At 44.3% G+C, this 21,026-nt stretch overlaps 1 pseudogene; it reads right to left on the bottom strand.

Moving 5' to 3' along the window:
• LOC142209930 (uncharacterized) overlaps positions 1-21,026 on the bottom strand; it is a 520,021-nt pseudogene that overhangs the window by 171,939 nt on the left and 327,056 nt on the right.

Below are 21,026 nucleotides of genomic sequence, written 5' to 3'. Positions count from 1 at the left end.
CTTTTTTTTGGCACTGCGGCCTGGACAATGGTAAATGTGTGGGTCACAGCACCAATAAACTTCCTGGTTATGTTAAGGGGGTATAACATAAGAATATCCCACTAGTAAAGCTCAGGGGGGAATTATATTATACCTCCATGTGACAATCAGACTGCAAAAGTACAGTATGCTCTTTGATTGACAGAAGGGGGGAAATAGGGACTGAATCAGCCCCCCCCCCTCCCCCGGTCACATACAGGTTGTGCACAGGGACAGAGAAAATGCTTCTCTGTCTCTGTGCACGCTGCAGGCTGCCCCTCCTCTCCCCTTCCTGTTTCACTAATGCTTCCTGAGACAGGAGGGGGGGGGGACAATTTAAAGTCCTGTATCTCAGGACTCGTTTGGGCTATGAGAATCTCATCTTTAAATAATACCAATATCTTAATAATAGCCCTTACAGATTTTTAGCGAATTGCTGTTAAAAATGCTGTCGGGAATTGAGATCTTCAATGAGATCTCAATCTCCAATAGCGTTTTCAACAGTGAATCCCTCTGGCACAGTAAAGGTTAACATGAAGAACTTGATATTTTACAGATGAGATTCTCACCTTTAAAATGAATCTAAAATTATCTTCATAGTCCAAACTAGTCCAGCGATATGGGTATTAGAAGTAAGGACGTAGCAGCTACGTCCTCGGCTAGGCAAGTGACACGCTGGGAGGATGTAGAGCTACATCCTTGGAAAGAAAAGGGCTAGACCCATGATGGCAAACCTATGACACGCGTGCCAGAGAAGGCACAAAGAGCCATCTCACTTGACACGCTCACCATTGCCCATATCGCTCACTAACAGGGAATCTGGGACAGATCCCTTCTTTCAACTGTATGTGCAGTGTGCCCCAATACAGGCGTGACGACGTAAGTCAAAAGGAGGAGCATGTTTAGCGGCTCTTCATGGGACTTGAGGTAAGTATAATTGTGTGGGTCTGCTCTGTGTGTGGGGAGAGGTGGCTACTGTGGAGCATTTAATACTGTGTGGGGAGGGGGCTACTGTGGAGCATATAATACTGTGTGTGGGCCACTGTGGGGCAGATTGTACTGTGTGGGGCAGATTGTACTGTGTGGGGAAGACTGTGGGGCAGATTGTACTGTGTGGGTTCCCCTCACTATTTATATCACACAGTATTTGTTTTATAGCAGACCTAATATTAGTACAGGATGTAATTACATTGCACAGTCACTATAAAACAGATCCTGTGCAATGTAAATAGTAAACACTAGCAGTTACCCGCGACTTCGTCCGGGGGTTGGCGGTGGCGCTGAACCGCTTATATTTCTTGTTCTCCCATGTCTGCCCCCAGTTTCTTGTCCCCCCTATCTCTACCCCCAGTTTCATGTCCCCCCCTTCATCTGCCCCCAGTTTCTTGTCCCTTCCTTTCATCTGACCCCAGTTTCTTGTCCCCCTATCTCTGACCCCAGTTTCTTGCCCCCCATCTTTGCCCCCAGTTTGTTGTCCTACCATCTCTGCCTCCAGTTGCTTGTACCCCCATCTCTGCCCCCAGATGCTTGTCCCCCCTTCATCTGACCCCAGCCACAGGACCCCCAATTCTCTGCTTCCAGCCTCAGGCCCCCCATCTCTGCTCCCAGCCTCAGGCCACCCCCCATCTGTGCTCCCAGCCTCAGGCCCCCCTCCCCCATCTCTGCTCCCAGCCTCAGGCCCCCCTCCCCCATCTCTGCTCCCAGTCTCAGGCCCCCCCTCCTCCATCTCTGCTCCCAGCCTCAGGCCCCCCCTCCCCCATCTCTGTTCCCAGTCTCAGGCCCCTACTCCCCCATCCTGTTCCCAGTCTCAGGCCCCTCCTCCCCCATCTCTGCTCTCAGTCTCAGGCCTCTCCCCTCCCCCATCTCTGCTCCCAGTCTCAGGCCCCCCCTCCCCCATCTCTGCTCCCAGCCTCAGGCCCCCCCTCCCCCATCTCTGCTCCCAGCCTCAGGCCCCCCTCCCCATCTCTGCTCCCAGCCTCAGGCCCCCTCCCCCCCATCTCTGCTCCCAGCCTCTGCCCCCCCCCCCCCACACACACATCGTCCCCAGTGTAGTTGGCCTTACTTTGTCACACTCCAGCGCTGCTCTCTCCGCTCCCTTGCTGTTCATCAGTGTCGGGCGGCTAGCTGCGTGTGGCGTATAGGAGGCAGAGCGAGGGCGTCAGGTTGCTATGACAGCCGGAGCCTCGCTCTGCCTCCCTGCCCTGTCAGGCATGCGCTTGTATTGCAGCCTAGGCAGGTACACTGCAATCCAGGCGCTGGTATCATACAGTGCATTTCCGAATACCGGCGCCTGGATTGCAGGGTTCCTTGCCATGTGTAGCCAGCCGCCGGACACCTATGTGCAGCGAGCAAGCGGAGAGAGCGTCGGGGAAGTGTGGCAAGGTGAGTCCAACTACACTGGGGCCAATGAAGCAGGGGAATGTTGTTTCCCCCATCCCAGGACACCCCAATCCCTTGTACCCGCTGCACGTACCTGTAGTATGTCGGGTGCAGCAGTCTCCTCCTTCCGAGAGCTGTGTAGGTGGGCTGGGACAGCTGCGGCGCCGGAAGCATGTGGGCTGCCGCCATCTTCCTCAGTGCTTCCCTGCTGAATCGGCACGCCCACCTTCAGCCTCAACCTATGGTGCCGCAGCCCTGGCTCCAGAGCCCGCCCACAGCCTGCCATGCACCAATAGGAGGTGCTTGCACAGACCAGCGCTGGCAGAATGCCAGCTGCTGCAGCCGAGCCGGAGGATTGTTTGGAGGGTCACGGTGGCGATTTGGGGTGAGTGACCCACATTTAAAGTAGCCTACTACCGTTTTCTGGCAAAAATGTGTGTGTGAAGTTTCCCCAAAATCCATTCAGCTGTGATTGAGGAACAAACATCCAAACACACAAACCCACAAACATCCAAACTCACAAACCTTCACCTTTATAATATTAATAGGATTAATTGTTCAAAAGCACCAAATGCAAAGGCTTTTACCTTTCAGGACAAGCTCTGTAAAGCCCCATTCACATGACTGTCATTTGTGGATACGTAACTGTCTGCAATTGTGGATCCGCAGAGTAGTAAGGTTAAACTGCCGTGTTGACACCTTGCAATAATTTAGTGGGTTTTGGGTTGCAGTTTGGTCACTCGGTCTCAAAAAGGTTCTCCATCACTGGTCTAGACGCTACCGCAATCCCTCCGGGCTGTGCCAGTCACTTACATTGGCTGCCTATCCATTACAGAATACAATATAATCTTATCACCTTCATCCACAAGGCTCTCCATAATGCTGCACTTCCCTACATTTCCTCCCTCATCTCCGTCTACCAACCCGTGCTCTTCGTTCATTCAATGACCTAACACTTACATCCTCTATTATCAGAACCTCGCACGCTCGTATACAAGACTTCTCCCGAGCTGCACCACTTCTCTGGAATGCTCTACCCCGGACAATCAGATTAACTCCCAATTTCTACAGCTTCAAGCGCAAACTAAAGACACATCTTTTCAGACAGGCCGATCGCAATTCCTAATGTAAACTCTTCTGTACCATCATTAGAATCCCTAATATGAACCCTTCTCTGTTTCAGCTCCCACATATCCCCACATGATATGATGCCATTTCAGACTAACTTTATATGTCCAGGCACCATCTGCACATTAAAGGACACGACTGGTGACAGCTCATACAGTTTTATGTTTGTGTAATGACAGTCACCTCTATTACAGAATTGTCTGACTATTGTATAAGCAATGCTACCTCCGATGCCACCCCTGCTACCTCATGTGTCACCCCCTCTACCTCATAGATTGTAAGGTCTTGCGAGCAGGGCCTCAGTCCTATTGTGTGAAGTGACTACTTCTTTGTAATATATCTTTATGTCTGTACTTGAACCCCACAAATTGTACAGTGCTGCAGAATATGTTGGCGCTATATACCGTAAATAAAATCTATTATTATTATCCCTGTCGCAACTATAGTGAATGAATAAATCTGATTTCTTAACCCCTTCCCCCGACGGCATATTTTGATTTTCGTTTTTGACTCCCCTCCTTCCAGACCCCATAACTTTTTTATTTCTCCACTTTCAGAGCCATATGAGGTCTTAATGTTTGCGGAACAAATTGTTCTTCATGATGCCGCCATTAAGTATTCTATATAATGTACTGGGAAGCTGGAAAAAAAGTCAGAATGAGGTGGATCTGAAGAAAAGGTGCATTTGTGCGACATTCTTACGGGCTTAGTTTTTAAGGTGTTCACTGTGCAGCCTAAATGACATGTCACCTGTATTCCATATTTCAGTACGACTCCAGAGATACCAAATTTATACGGTTTTATTTACATTTCAAACCCTTAACAAAAATCCAAAACTGTGTTAAAAAATGTTTTTTCTAAAAGTCGCCATATTCTAACACCGTAACTTTTTTATACTTCCGTGAATGGGGATGCATAGGGTGTCTTAAATTATATGATTTTGGGGAATAACTTTTGCTTTGATCACTTTTTATTAAGATTTTTATCAGAGGCAAAACTGGCAGTTTGGCACTTTTGACTTTTTCTCCCGATATAGCGTTTATCGTACGGGACAAATATTTTTATAGATTTCTAGAGCGTGAGTATACAGACACAGGGATAAGTAATGTCTATGTGTTTCACAGTATTTAAGTAATTTTATATGCTTTCTAGGGAAGGGGGGTGATTTGAACTTTTAATATATTTTAAAATATATATATATATATATATATATATACATATATATATATATATATATATATATATATATATATATATATATATATTTTAAACTTTTTTTTGCATTTCATATACCCCCTTGCGGTCTTGAACTCCAGGGGATCTGATCACTAATGCAATGCAGAAGAATGCTAATCCATTGTATGACATCCCGGGGAGCCTTCACAAGGCTCCTTGCTGTCTTGGCAACATGACGCCAACTCTGGACCCTGCTCCGGGTACCGCGATCACAGGGAAAATGGTGGCGCCCATACGTCGCCAGGAAAATGGCGCCTTGGTCATCTTTGACCGAGGCGCCGGAGTGGTTAATGCCCGCAATCGGTGTTGGCAACAACCGGGGGCATTAGTGCTGGGTGTCTACTGTCAGGAAGGGGTTAAAAGAGTTCCCTCTACCAGCCCATAGGCCAACCGCGGGCTACTGCAGTAGCCATGCCAGCCTGAAGCCTGGCTGTAGCCTTCTGGACTGCCATGTACATAGTCCTATTATGCCTAATAGACTGAATATCAGTGTTACAGAAGTATTACACTGTATTATACAAGTGATCAAGGCATCTCAGGTTTGTCCCCTAGTGGAACTAAAGAAAAATGTAAATCATGTAAAAACAAAAGTTTAATAAAATGTTGAATGTGCCCCTGCAAAGAGTTTCTATGTTCTCCCCGGTTTTGTGTAAGTTTCCTCCCAGACTCCAAAAAAATATATAAATTAAACACTTCCCACATTCTGAACATAAAAGACTTCTCTGATGTATAACAAGAAATTTTTGTTGAATGTTTTCCACGTTCAAATTTCTGAACATGACAATGGTTTATCCCTTGTGTGAATTCTCTGATGTGCAACAAGATGTGATTTCCGCCTAAAATATTTCCCACATTCTGAACATGAATATGGCTTCTCCCCTGTGTGAATTCTCTGATGTGTAACAAGATTTGATTTAGACATAAAACATTTCCCACATTCTGAACATGAATATGGCTTCTCCTCTGTGTGAGATCTATGATGTTTAACAAGATCTGATTGAATTGTAAAACATTTCCCACATTCTAAACATGAATATGGCTTCTCCTCTGTGTGAGATCTATGATGTTTAACAAGATCTGATTTTCTTATAAAACATTTTCCACATTCTGAACATGAATATGGCTTCTCCCCTGTGTGAGATCTGTGATGTTTAACAAGATCTGATTGAATTGTAAAACATTTCCCACATTCTAAACATGAATATGGCTTCTCCCCTGTGTGAGATCTGTGATGTTTAATAAGATCTGATTTAATTGTAAAACATTTCCCACATTCTAAACATGAATATGGCTTCTCCCCTGTGTGAAATCTGTGGTGTATAACAAGATTTGATTTACATGTAAAACATTTCCCACACTCTGAGCATGAATATGGCTTCTCCCCTGTGTGAATTCTCTGATGTTTAACAAGATGTGATTTACATGTATCACATTTCCCACATTCTGAACATGAATATGGCTTCTCCCCTGTGTGAAATCTCTTATGCATCAAAAATTTAGATTCATATGAAAAACATTTCCCACATTCTGAACATGAATATGGCTTCACCTCTTTGTGAATCTTTTCTTGTGTAACAGTCTGTTTTGGATTAGAAGATAGGATTTGTATAGAAGAAAGAGATGATAGATCTTGGCTGTGAAGGGCTGAGGGTATATCTGGGGTAATGGCATGTTCTTCATATGTATCTTGTGTGATACCACCGTCATCTGCTTTATAATCTGAAGATATGAGATGTTCCTCTGAGCTCCTGGTACAGTCATCTGCCAAGAAGAAAACTGATTTTATATTTTATGAATATTATATCATTAACATTATATTAAGATTTTATAGCATTTCTATATAATAATGTCCATACAAATTACAAGGCATTGAGTGAAATTCAGTGACTAACTGACTTAGGCTCTATTCACATAAGCATTGTTATTCCTCTTTTTTTGCTCCAATATAGGAGAAGAACAATAAAACTATAACTGAAACATTGGCTTCTATGATGAATCCCAACTGTGTCTGACCAATCCCACTGACTATAATTGGGTCCAATGACTTTCCCCCACTAGTCTGGCATTTTACAAGCAGTTTTGCCGTATTCTGCTACATAGTCTTTACTACAGGGTGATTCAAAAAGGAAGGTGAAAAAGTAGCGGCCTGTACTTCTAGGAACATCAGTGGTAAATGGTCAGAGGCTAAAAATCAAAGCAAGACTGGCTTATTGTCCATTGTTATTATTAATATTAATTACTAAAACTGGATCCTTAACCACTTCAGTACCGGGCCAATTTGTGCTCCAGGACCAGACGCATTTTAGGTTTATTTTGTATGTGCGGTTTTGAGGGCTGTAACATTTTTCTCGTATGTCTCAGTCAACTAATTTTTACGTCTTTTTTCGGGGACACGTAGGGCTTTATTTTTATCTTGTTTTTATTTTCAAATGTGTTTTAATTTTTTTTATATCCGGGAAAATATAAACAAAATAGGAGGGAAATTGTGTCTGGTTTTCAATTTATTATTTTTATTTTATTTAACAACACAAAGTGTCACTGAAAAACTTTATAATATAGTTTTTCCCCTCTGTTACGGTAATTTTTATTTTGTATGGTGTCGTCGGGGGTGGGGCTATAATCTTTAATAACGGCGTTTTATTAGCGTATTTTTTTTCTATTATTATTTTATTTACATTTTTTTAAAACTTTTTTAATATATATATACATATATAATATTTTTTTTTTTTTTTTCAGATTGTGTCCCCATAAGGTGATAAGAGACCTTTGGGGACATCTGATCACTTTTTTTTTGTACTGGAGGCTGATTTCTCCTATAACTGGGGCTGGTACATTTAGCCTCAGTTGCAGGAGAAATACAGCCTTCTGCACGCTGTATATACAGCTTACTGAGCTGATCTGGGTCCTGTAGGACCCAGCAGCTCTTGCAAGACGCTTCTCCTGGCGGATCACGTGACCGCCAGGTCAGAGGGTGGCTGAATCATGGCAGCGTCCATAGCTGGTACGTCCTGTCAGAACTAGGCAACCACTTCCCGGACGTATAAAGTCTATGGGCGGTCCGGAAGTGGTTAAAATACCCTCAATTCCAATTGTCACTACAGCAGTATAACGGTGAACATAGAATGAAAGAAATTGGAACAGTCTTACTAATGTCAATAGGCGGGGTATCCACATTGGAGGTGCATCATAGGGAAGAATAGAAAATCCCTATTTTTACCCTGTACGGTTTTGTCCTTAACGCACCCCAAATAATCCCGCCCTTACAAGAGCAGTACCAAACTGACCCTTCAGATGAACCTAAATTGCCCTTACGCGATTCCTGGTACGGTGATGCACTATTATATATACTGATGTATATTAAAAGAATATAATAATTAAAAGAATATAATAATAATAATAATAATAATAATAATTATATATATAATAATATAATAATAATAACCGAGGATATGAATGGAGGAAGTGTGGTTTGGATGAGCCCCCTCCCATTGAGATGTTGGTATAAGGAGCGTGATCCTCACCAGTGAGATGGCATATGGGCGTGAGGTCATCACACCGTGCCGTCGAGCCGGAACGCAGGCGGGTGACGTCATCACATGCATGTGTGTACGCGGCCAGTCACACTGAGGCCTGTGGGACGCAGTAAGATGACGCGGCCTCTGTGACGTCATCAGGATGCGCCATTTTTGCGCCAGATGATCGGGTCCTCGGTTTGTAATGGCACTGCATGTGAGAGGATGGAGTTACTCCACTTTATTTAAGGTGAGTCAGCGCCTATATTCAGTGCTACTTCTGTTACTGCAGGGAGAGTTAGGTAGTCATCTAATTTCAGGATGAATAAGGTCGGGAGTATTTGGGGAGCGTTAAGGACAAAACCATACAGGGTAAAAATAGGGATTTTTTATTCTTCCTTATGATGCTCCCCCAATGTGGATATCCCACTTATTGACATTGGTAAGACTGTTCCAATTTCTTTCATTCTATGTTCACCATTATACTTCTGTAGTGACAATTGGAATTGAGGGTATTTTAAGTATCCAGTTTTAATAATTAATATTAAATGTTAAGTTTTATTTGTTGCAACAGTGCTTGAAAGACATGTTATATTTGTTTGCTGCAAACAGGTGTTTTTCTGGGACTCTAGTAAATACACTGCTGCTAGATTTGTTTTTGCTGGCTATGTTTGCCCATAGTAACCACCAAAGTAACATTAATTTTTGAAGAGCCAAGTGTGCTTACATAGTGTGACATAAGATGGTGAAAGCAAAGCCCTGTTACAGGCTCCTGGGACCCTCTCCTGCCTTGCTGTATCCTCCTGGAGCTGTGTCTGCTCCCTCCCCCCAGGGAGAAGGAGGATATCCTTCAGGCTGCTTGGAGACAGGGTCCTGTGACTTTCAAGGACAATCCCGTGGAACTGCTCCCAGACGTCTCCCGCCGCACCTTGGCCATGAGGAGGCTTTTGAAACCAGTTCTATGAGTTGTCCTGGACTCTGGGGCTACTTACCGGTAGGGCCACCCTTTTCATCTCCAAATACGTCGCAATGTGGCCTTGTTTACCCTTCATTCTCCAGACCAAGTGTCCTCCTCTGCTCAGTTCCTGGATCTTCCTGACATTACCCTGCCGGACTGGCTGGACTATCCTCTTCCCTCTGCCCTGCCACTGGAGAGCTCCTCTTCCTTCGCACTGGCCCGCCAACCATTACGCTCCGGGAAGTTACCTTCTCCATTGTCCTGAGGAAGATATCTTTTTTCCTGTGGTTCCCTAGCTGGGACTTTGATATACAGTTGGACTATTTTGTGCCTTATCTAATGTTTTCTTCTTCTTTTTGCATTCTCTCTTCGTTTCCCTGACTCAAAAGGTTATTTTGCCCTGGTGGTGGCCGTTCTGGGCCTCGACTCGTGATGGCCCTCACCGGTGATTCCTGCCTGCCCTTCGCACGGAGGGTTGTGCCTCGGTCAGTGGGTCACTTCCCCCTTTTTTTTTTTGGTTGCCGGCTCTCCGATGTGCAGCCCTTCTGTCCTAGTTCTTTGAGCCTTGTTGGCTCCATTACGTTGGTTTTGCATCTTTGGTTCTAGACCCCTTCTTATTTCTTGCCTTCGGGCACTCAGTTATACTGCTGGGGGAATGAGTGGCACTTTATTGTCGTTCTACCTCTCCCCCGCTAATTAGTTTCAGCTAGTTAGATTTGGCAGCTCTTTGAGGGTGTACTGCGGTGTGCCCTCAAGACCTGCATTAGTGGGTAGTTTCCCACTGTTTTTTTGTGGTCTGACCCGGGCTAGCTGGGTTTGGTCCGGCTATTTGTTTGGCTTTTGGTGTCTTGTGTGTGTTCCTTTAATTTGCTGTTCGTCTTGCCTCCTTTCCCCCTTGCGTTTTCCGTCCTGTTTCTTCCCCTCTTCCGACCCTTTTCCTACTTCCTCTTCTCACTCCCGCCCCCGCTGCCGTCCATGGACTACGTAGCCTCATCCACTCTTATGGTCTTAATACCCCGGGGTAACGTCCTTTTTTGCCTAATCTACTTTGGGGGAGGTGTGAATCTACGTAGCCTTTGCTCGTGTACCGCCTTTTAGAGGAGGTTCGGCCCCTGTACTATCGTCCTCTAGATCTCCTGATTTGTATCGTAGTTGTTGCCCTGACTCTCAGTTCAGGGGGGTAGAAGTACTGCTTACTTGCTCCGTTACCTGGTAGCTTACTGCGGCTTTCATGGATGCTTCGTGTAGGTTTCTTTTTGTCAGTGTCACACTTCCTCATCTCCATCCCGAGTTCCCCTAGTATTGTTAGACAACTGCTCGAGAGGCTTATGTGGAGGATTGGACCTCATGGATTTTCTTTAAAGGTACCCATAGGTACATAGACCTGGCTGGTTGTTGTGACTTATGTGTTTGCTGGTTGCCTGGCCGGTGATCAGAGCTGTACCCCATTCCCTCTTCCCCCCCAAAGAGAGAATGCCCGACGCGCGTTTCTCTTGTCCCACGAGTGGCACCCTGGGAGTCTTCCCCTGTATAGTGTTACACTGTCAGTATGTCAATTGGTATGTATCAATATTGATTGTAGTAGGTTCTCTTATTGAAAATATCTAATTCTGTGCTACAAGTGCCTGATTTTTGGTATTTGTATGATGCCTAGGTAATTATTGTCTATTACTTGGACCAGCCACTATACTGTACTATGTATGTATGCTGACATTTGAACAATATTTTTTTGAAGACAGTGTACATGTATTTGTATATTTTCTTCTGTATTATTTGGGTTTACATATATATCTTATATATTTAGGGGTTACTTCCAGTTGGCCATTAGTGGGAGGGTTGACGTATTTGTCCGCCAAACATCTAGGTGGACCCTCCTCTGTTGTCCTCCATTGTCTTACATGTTTTTTTATCTTTTGGAATATTTAATAAATATCTTTTTTGTAATTTTTATGCGACCCTCTTTGGTTCTGCGTTTCTTGTTTGTCTACTATTCTGTTAACCTGTAGGCTGCAGGCATGTAGGAGCTTGCAGCTTCCAGGTATACTTGTAGCCACTAAAGACATCAGCGTCCTGACCCAGGGCGCGATGACATCACTACACTGTGCCTCCTGAGCCAGGATGCTGACAGTAACTGGAGTGGATAGTGAAGAAGTGACAGTGGCAAGTCCGTGCATCAGGGATTGAAGGCAGGTAAGTATTTTTTTATTTTTTGGTTGTGGGGGGGGGGGAGTAGCTTAATATTAGGGCCAATAACAATATAAGGTGGTATTATTAATATAAGGAGACATCGGGGCTAACAGAGGTAATAGGCCATTAGGGGGTATTATTAGTATAAGGGGGAATTGAGAAGCAGCATTTAAGGTAGTATTAACTTATGGGTATTGAGCTATATTCATTTAAAGGGGTTGTACAGGCAAAACTTTAAAATGTTTAAATCTGTTGGGGGCAGTGAAAAAAAAAAAAATATACACTCACCTGTCCCCGTTGCCTCGGTGTCCTCCCGCGCCTTCCGGTTTGTTTGCTCTCCCGCGTCTGTTCCGGCGTTGTGCTGAAGCCATTGATTAGTCTCAGCTCATTAGCAACCTCAGGAAGAGGACCTGTAATGTCACAGTTAGTGACATCCAGGCCCTTCGCTGATCAGCTGCTTCAGCACAACGCCGAAGGACGCTGCTGAAGCAGATGAACCAGGAGATGCAGGAGGACACTGGAACAACAGAGACAGGTGAGCATACTTTTTTTTTCAATGTCCCCAACCTATTTAAACTTTAAGATAAGCATTATTGATTTAAAGGGGGTCCAGGAATTTCAGAGAGGAGGATACCTGTCTCTGGCGCTTCGATGACCACCACCATTGTCCTGTCCGTGTGCGTTTTGCCTTTGCCAGGTGGAAGTCTGGCACTGCACATGACTGCTTAGGTCAATCAGCTCACAGGTCACTTACATATGTCACCCGTTCCTTTCCTGTGGCCGCTGACTGGACTCAGTAGTCAAATGTAGTGTAAGACTTCTGTCGGCAAAGGCATGGCATGTGCTGGCTGGGGCACTGGAGATATGGGAGTATGTTTTTTTGTTTTTTATGTTTCACCTTCCCCGACTTCCTCCCTGACTTCTGAAATTCTGGGTCAACCCTTTTTAAAGAGGATGTCCAGGATAAACTGTTTTTGGCAAGGTAAAAAAACCAAACAAATGAACATACTCACCTCTCTCCGGTGTCTCCCACCATAGTCCACTCCAGCAGCGCTGCAGTGCCTCTACAAGTGGAAGTCCTCACCGCACGTGACCACTGAGAAAAGGAACTGGAAAGTCACTTGCACACGTCACATGTAACATCCTGTTTCCTTTAGTTAGGCCGCTATTTGGTGTCCGCCGTCACTTGCAGCGAGGACTTTCACTGGAAGGTGGGAGACTCTGGTGACAGGTTAATATGTTTTTTTTTCACCTTCACTAGCCTCCTTGCCAAAAATGGTTTATCCTGGTGAACCCCTTTTTAGGGGATATGCAGGAGTATTATTAATTATGGGGAACACAATGCACATTATTAATTGATGGGCACTCTTCTTCCCAGGTCATAACTTCTAATGCAGGCAGCAGGGGAGGGTTGTAACGTATTATTCCCTCTTTACCTGTGTTGGGTTGGCTGTCACCTTGTATGTATACAGAACAACTGCAGTGGTGATGTCGATAAGAGCATAGGCAGCCAAACACTGTATACTGCTGGATTGCTGAGAGTGGGGATTGGCTGTAGAGGTCCCATTAGTTTGACATCAATGCTGCAGCCGCTTCATATACAGGGGAGTGAAGGTGACCGGTGGTAACCAGGTGGGGGAGAGCCGAGCATGCAGGTAAGTGTTAGTGCATTATTATTTTATAAGCCTCCCATGCTGCGTGCATTAGAATGTCTGATCCTGGGCAACCTCTAAGAGGAAACACAGGAGGTATTATTAACTGAGGAAGCACACAGGGGCATTATTCATTTACAGGGGATTTTCGTACTATATATTTAAGGGTCCGTTCCCACGATTTAACGCGGTGTTGATTCTGACACATAAACTCATGTCAGAGTCAGCACTGCAAAACAGAATCCCATTGACTTCAATGTGTTACGTGCGCTAAATGGGGTTTTAGAACCCATTGAAATAAACGGGATTCTGTTTTGCAGCACTGACTCTGACACGAGTTTACATGTCAGAATCAACTCTGTGTCACATCGTGGGAAGGACCCTTAGATTTGGGGTAGTAGCAGGATGGGGACTTTATGTAGGTGAGGATAATGTGGGTCAGGTGTTTGGAAAAGTGAGGAGCCAAAGATGTCTGTGCTGAAAACCTTACAGAGACAAGTCACTGCTGGAAGAATTGTTCATGACGGTCCAGAGGGAAGAGACGAGAAATGTGAACAAGACGTCACATGTAACTCACAAAATGTAATTGCACTGTATTCACCTAAATGGTCTGTAGAGCCGATATCTGCCATTGTACGGTTACTGTATAGTAATGATATTGATAGAACTGCTTGGGGGCCCACGTGGATATGTTTGTCCCCCTGTGCCAAACTCTTAGTGCCACCGTTTTGGGGTAGATTGCTGGCCCCTGAAACAGTATCCATTGCCATGATAGCTAGAAATCTACTGAAGGATCCCAGACTTGTCTTTGTACTGTTTCTATTACAAGCTGGTGTATGCGGCCTGTAATACATGTGCAGTAAGTTTTGCAATGCATTGGTTTGTGGGTGGAGAACCCAAAAAAATTCAGGTTTGGTTGAACCCAAAGTTTTTGAAAAAATTCATTATGAACCAATTCCTCATCTCTACTTACTACTCACCTGGGCGGTCACCTGTAGGAATGTCCTCCTTACTCTCCTCATCACCCCTCACATATGTCTCCGGAATATTAATATTGTTCAGATCTTCTCCCGAATACAAAAGCTGTGAAACAAATATTGTAAAAGTCACCAGACGGATGGAGAAGTCACGTGGGATGTTTTATAGGAGAAGAAAAGATCATTCATTATCATGACCACCAAAAGTGACAGCAGGAGTTATCTGACCAAATAGCTGCAGGTCTCCTGGATAAATCCACCATGTTGTCATCTACCTGATCATCCTGGAGGACATTTTCCTCCTTACAGTCCTGTGGTAGAAGAGTACTGGGACATCTCTCTGTTGCTCCACTGTTCAACCAGCAGCCTCCATAGCCAGAGAACTGTGAGAAGATCCAGAGAACATGTCATGTCTATGGTCAGCTTTATCCTGCCATCTCCATCTTTCTCATTACACAAGTAGAAAAAATCTAATACTGTGGGATAAAACCAGACTGACCACGAGACCTTCACAGCCCTTCTACAGGACAGAGGAAGATTTCATGTCACCTTATCTCCATCTACCTGATCATCCTGGAGGACATTTTCTTCCTTACAGTCCTGTGGTAGAAGAGGACTGGGACATCTCTCCGGTGATGTTCTCTTACTGGATGGAACTGGAGGAAACACATACAGGGACTGAATTCATTCTTTCCATACAGATAATGAGAGGCCGTGTGTATTTAGTCATGTCTATTACCTGCTGATGTGAGGGGCTGCTGATCCTCCATCATCACCTCCTTGTACACATCTTTGTGTCCTTCTAAATACTCCCACTCCTCCATGGAGAAATAGACAGTGACATCCTGACACCTTATAGGAACCTGACAACACAATGATACAGTCATCACCAGATCCCTTCATAGCGCTCCTGTATAATGTCCCAGCATTCCCAGCACTGTCACCTCTCCAGTCAGCAGCTCAATCATCTTGTTGGTGAGTTCTAGGATCTTCTGTCCATTGATCTCCTCATGTATCAGGGAGTGAGGTGGAGGCCCCAGGATTGGGCGCAGGGTTCTCCCCCATCCTTCAGATACAGGAGCCTGACAGCGCCCACTAGAGGTCTTCTTCACTACTGTGTAATCCTGTTTATGGAGAGACACATTAATAAATATCACTCCATCCATTCCCAGAGTCCCTCACCTCTCCAGTCATATCATCTGTTATTACTATAGATAAGAATGATGTAATGTGACATCATCAGAATCTCTCACCTCTCCAGTAAGCTGGTGCAGGATCTCTAAGGTGAGATGTAATATTTTCTCTGCCATCTTGTCCTTATCCACTGAGAGGATCCTATACTGTAGGAACATGATTGGAAAGAATATAAGTCAATGTAAAGTCATATACAATCCCATGTATATATAGACAATTCCTGGAGATAATAAGATATAACATGAGGAGATAATACGGGGTAGATCTTGTATATTCTCTCTCTGTACATGGATTGGGGCAGGAGCTGAATAACTCTTTACAGTAGTTTGTGTGGATATGGGCTGGGTAAATGAACACGTACCTGACAGCCGCTATGTAGCACATGGTGACATATTATTGCATCACTGTCACTACATGGTCTTACTTAGAGATGGGCAAACCTAACAAGATGTGTTTCAGGTTGAACAAGTTTGGATAAAACTGAAGTAAAATTATTATTATTATATAGCTAGTAGCGGAAAAAAGAAGCGAGATGATCTATCTTGCCGCAGATTCCGCAACTGACTCAGCCACAGCGTCCGTGGCGCGAGACTCCCTACCAATTAGGCCCATTCATTCAGGCATAATCTGGAGCGGAATGCCCCAACGGGATGCTGGTGCACAGCATTGTGGCTAACCGCGTGGTATGGTTCACACACGGAATCCATTTTCCGCCATGTGAATGTGTGAATAGTGTAAAGTAATGGTGGAAATAATGATCTGTTTTGTTTTCTGTCCCCCAACCATTCCCCAAAAAGTCAATCAATAAATTATATGTACCAGACAATATTGCCATGAAAAATTACAAGTTGTCCCGTGAAAAACAAGTCCCCATACATCTACAGTGGACAAGTAATATAGTTCTGGCTGCTGGACCACAGTAATGTAAAATCTCCATAATAGGCTCAGTAATAAAGGAGAAAGGAAGGGACTTCAGCCCCATCTGTGTCCTGTACAATGCAGATGGAGGACAATGGTGAAGGATCATTCAGTCCCTGTCTCTGCTCACAGCAGATTGGAAGCAGCAGAGGAGATGTAGTGACATTGTACCTTCTGCTCCCAAACCACCGGAAGTAGAGATCAGAGTGGACTGCGGTGGGGGAAGGGGAGTGTTAGTTTTTATTTGTGTATTTTTCTGTGGGGAACAGAAGGAGAAGACATTATACTGCGGGGAGCACAATGAGGGGGCATTATACTGCGGGGAGTACAATGAACGGCATTATACTGTGGGGAGCACAATGAACGGGCATTATACTGTGGGGAGCACAATGAGGGGGCATAATACTGCAAGGAGCACAATGAGGGGGCATAATACTGCAAGGAGCACAATGAGGGGGCATAATACTGCAAGGAGCACAATGAGGGGGCATAATACTGCAAGAAGCACAATGAGGGGGCATTATACTGCGGGGAGCACAATGAGGGGGCATTATACTGCGGGGAGCACAATGAACGGGCATTATACTGCAAGGAGCACAATGAGGGGCATTATACTGCAAGGAGCACAATGAGGGGGCATTATACTGCAGGGAGCACAATGAGGGGGCATTATACTGCAGGGAGCACAATGAGGGGGCTTAATACCGTGTGGGGAACTAAACAAGGCAGGACATTATACTATCTGGGATATGAATGACTAGGACATTACACTGTGTGTTGGTCACAATGCCATGTCTGGGCTACTAAAGGGGCAAATTGGGACATGTGCGGGTTGATGTGGCTCAGTAATCCTGACAATGACCGTGACTATACGCACACATTATATATATAGATATATACACACTGACCTCCACCTGTACACTATATATATAGGAGAGGAGGAATCGTCCTGCTGTTGTCCTGGAAGAGCTAAAGGACCTGTGAAGATGTCATGACCATGTGATCATGTGTGGGAGGAGTCAGGTTCCTTGTTACTTTGCTTTTAAAAAGGCTATTCAGGCCCCGTAAATGTTATATTAAAGGGATTCTACCATTAAAAAACTTTTTTTTCTAGGTAACACGTCGGAATAGCCTTTAGAAAGGCTATTCGTTTCTTACCTTTGGAAGTGATCTCCGCCGCGCCATTCGTTCAAAATACCGGTTTGTACCGGTATGCTAATTAGTTCTCTCGCAGCGATGGGGGCGTCCCCCAGTGCAGGAGATGCGATGGGGGCATCCCCATTGCTGCTCGAAAACCGACTCCAGCGCCGCCTCTATCTTCTTCTGCATCCTCCCCTTCCTTCTTCGGCTTGACGTCGGCGAACTCCGACACCGCAAGTTCGTCGAACAGAGCGTCCGACGTCAAGCTGAAGAAGGAAGGGGAGGATGCAGAAGAATATAGAGGCGGCGCTGGAGTCGGTTTTCGAGCAGCAATGGGGACGCCCCCATCGCTGCGAGAGAACTAATTAGCAAACCGGTATTTTGAATGAACGGCGCGGCGGATATCACTTCCAAAGGTAGGAGACGAATAGCCTTTCTAAAGGCTATTCCGACGTGTTACCTAGAAAAAAAAGTTTTTTAATGGTAGAATCCCTTTAAACCCCGGTTCCATTTTTAAATAAAAGCATTAAAACATATATGCTAATCGTATCTGAACGTGCACCATGGGCGGGGATGCACGATGCTACGTCATCTTCGGGCACGCCTGCCTCTTCTGTCTTCTTGTAGTTACACCCTCTGGTTCCGTGTCTTCTTCCGTCTTCTTGTCTTCAAATCCCACGCCTGCATAGTAGCACTTCCCTCCGGAGCAATACTGCGCAGGCTCACTTGCCAGTCCCCGTAGAACTACACGAGCGTACTGCACTCTTGCGAACTGCCATTAAGTAAAATGGTGAGTGAGCCTGCGCAGTAGCGATCCGGAGGGAAGCGCTACTACGCAGGCGTGAGATTTGAAGACCTCAAGCCGGAAGAAGACCAATAGGAAGCCAGCAGAAGAGACGGGACCAGAGGGCATCGCTCCAAGAAGACAGAAGAGGCAGGCGTGCCCGAAGATGACGCTGCATCGTGCATCACCGCCTCCGGTGCACGTTCAGTAAGATTTGCATATATGTTTTTATGCTTTTATTTAAAAACGGGACTGGGGGTTAATATAACATTTACGGTGCTTGAATAGCCTTTTTAAAGGCTATTCACGCATATGTGGGGCTCTATTAGCATAATTTTGCTGATAGAGACCCTTTAAATGGACATCGGGTGCATTGTTTTACACTCCGTGCCTGTCCTAAAGATGTCCGACTTTTCAAGCGGACAGAAAAAACTTACATGTCGGCTTTTTGTAAGTAGAGCCCCGCGACAGTCAATTGCCCAGGGCCCCGCAAAGCCTGGATCCGCCACTGAGGATCATTTATATAAAGGGTAATTATGGGGCATTATGGCTATAAAAGGTGGAATCATTAGGTTGTCCAGGATAACAATTTTTTTATATTAGGCCAGGGAAGGTGAAAAAATAAAAAAAAAATAAGCAAAAACACTCACCTGTCCCTGCTGCTCTGGTTTCTCGCAGCTCGATCCGGTCCTGCTGCTCTAGTGTTTTCTTGTGGGGAAAGTTCCTGCCGCACATGACCTCTGAGGCCAATCAGCGACCACAGGAAAGGGACACGGGACGTCTCAGTGCGGCGAGAATTTCCGCCACATGAAAACACCAGAGCGGACCAGAACGCGCTGTAAGGAAGGGTTCACACAGCCGTTGGATTCTGTTATGAAGGTGTTCTTTTAAAAAAAAACAAAAAACGAACAACTATTGTAATGGACACAAACAGACTTCAACATTAAAGAAATAACAGACACATCCGTCTGTTTTTTCTAACGGAAAGAAAAGTCCTGCATGTAGGATTTTTTTTGTCCGCAGGAAAAAAAAGGACTTGGGTATAAATGGACACAAGATAAAATCCCATTGAAATGAATGGAAATTATAATGGATTTCTGATGGTTTATTTAGTGTACATTGCTAAAATCTTGCTACGGACATTGCTGACGGTCACGGTAGTGTGAATGCCCCCTAAGATACTAGAGCACCGGAGACTGGTGAGTGTGGGTTTTTTTAAGAAAAATTTTCACCTTTCTTGGCCGAATATAAAAAGGGACGTAATGGGGCATTATGGCTATAAAAGAGAGGAACATTTATATATGAGCTTATTAGGGGACATTATGAACATAAGGGATCATTTATATAAGGGGCCATTGTGAATAGAAGGGGGCATCAATTATATAAAGATCATTAGGGTGACCCAACACTACAATAAGTTGGACCAGTGAAGTGGCCATAAAAAATTAGGCCCAGACAACCCCTAAGGACGCAGGGTACTTTGGGCCTTAAGGCTCAGAACCTGTTTTTCAAATATGACTTCTTTTACTTTATGTGAGGATAGCTTCATAATGCATTTACCTATCCAGGTGATTCCAAGATTGTTTTTTCGTGACACATTGTAGTTTATGTTGGTGGTAAATTTTGGTCATTTTACTTTGCGCTTGTTTGTTAAAAAAAGGACAAATATACTGAAAATTACATAAAATTATCAATTTTGAAAGTTTCTGTTATTCTCGTGAAAACACAGACAGTCCTATCACACAAAATTCTTCCTAATTAACATTTCCCATATGTCTACTTTATATTGGCATTGTTTCTTCAATGTCCTTTTACTTTCCTAGGAAGTTAGAAGGCTTATAACTTTAGTAGCAAATTGTCAGATTTTCAAGAAATTTTAAGATTTTGTATTCTAGGGACCTATTTAGTTGTGAAGTGACTTTGAAGGGCCTATATAATAGAAAAGACCCATAAATTACCCCATTTTTGAAACGGTAGTCTTCAAACTATGCAAAATTGTATATAAGAACTTTATTAACCCTTTAGGTGTTCCACAGGAATTAATGCAAAATGAAGGTGAAATTTCCAAAAGTCACTTTTTTTATGCACATTTTCCATTTCAAACCACATTTTTCCGTAACAATGAAGGGGTTAACAGCAAAACATACCATAATATTGATTTCTCTGATTCTGCAGTTTGTAGAAATATCCCATATGTGGCCCTTCTGTGCAACGTGACTCAATACGTGTCCTCAAAATCAAAGAGCACCTTTAGGGATTTCAGGCAGCAATTTCATTAGGATGGATTTTAGATCCCATGTTGCATTTAACGAGCCCTAGAAGTACCACAATAGTGGGAAACCCCTACAAGTACCCCATTTTGGAAACTGCACCCCTCAAAGAATTTATCAGGGGGTGTAGTGAGTATTAGTATCCCAGACGTGAATGCACAGCGGATGGTGAAGAGGGAATATGTAAGCGGTGCGGAGGACATTGGAAGCACCAAATTCCCTACTATGTCCCAGTAGCTCCTATGATTGGGGGGGGGGGGGGGTCACTTTGGGGGTCTCTTCTATTGTTTTTTTTCTTGTAAGCTGCAAAACTGGTCTGTACCCTGATATACGCTCACACCGTTTACACATTCCCCTCCTGGCACATTTGGCGATTTTGGGGATTTTTTTGTCTTCACATTATTCAAGCTATATTTTTTTATTTTTGTGTTGATGTGGCCATATGAGTGCTTTTATTTTTCTGGGATATGATGCATTTTGTAATGACTCCATTTTTGGGTGCCTATAGCTTATTGGCTATTTTTTATTAACTCTTTTTTTGCTGGATAAAAAAAAAATCAATTAATTCTGGCATTGCATTTTACTTTTTAAATGTTTTTCCACATGGCGTACAGCATAAGTATCATGTGAACTATATTCTGCGGGTCGGTACGGTTACGGCGATACCTCATTT

This window comes from Leptodactylus fuscus, chromosome 6, assembly GCF_031893055.1.
Source record: "Leptodactylus fuscus isolate aLepFus1 chromosome 6, aLepFus1.hap2, whole genome shotgun sequence".
NCBI lineage: Eukaryota > Metazoa > Chordata > Amphibia > Anura > Leptodactylidae > Leptodactylus > Leptodactylus fuscus.
This window is presented reverse-complemented; position numbering and strand designations above follow the sequence as displayed.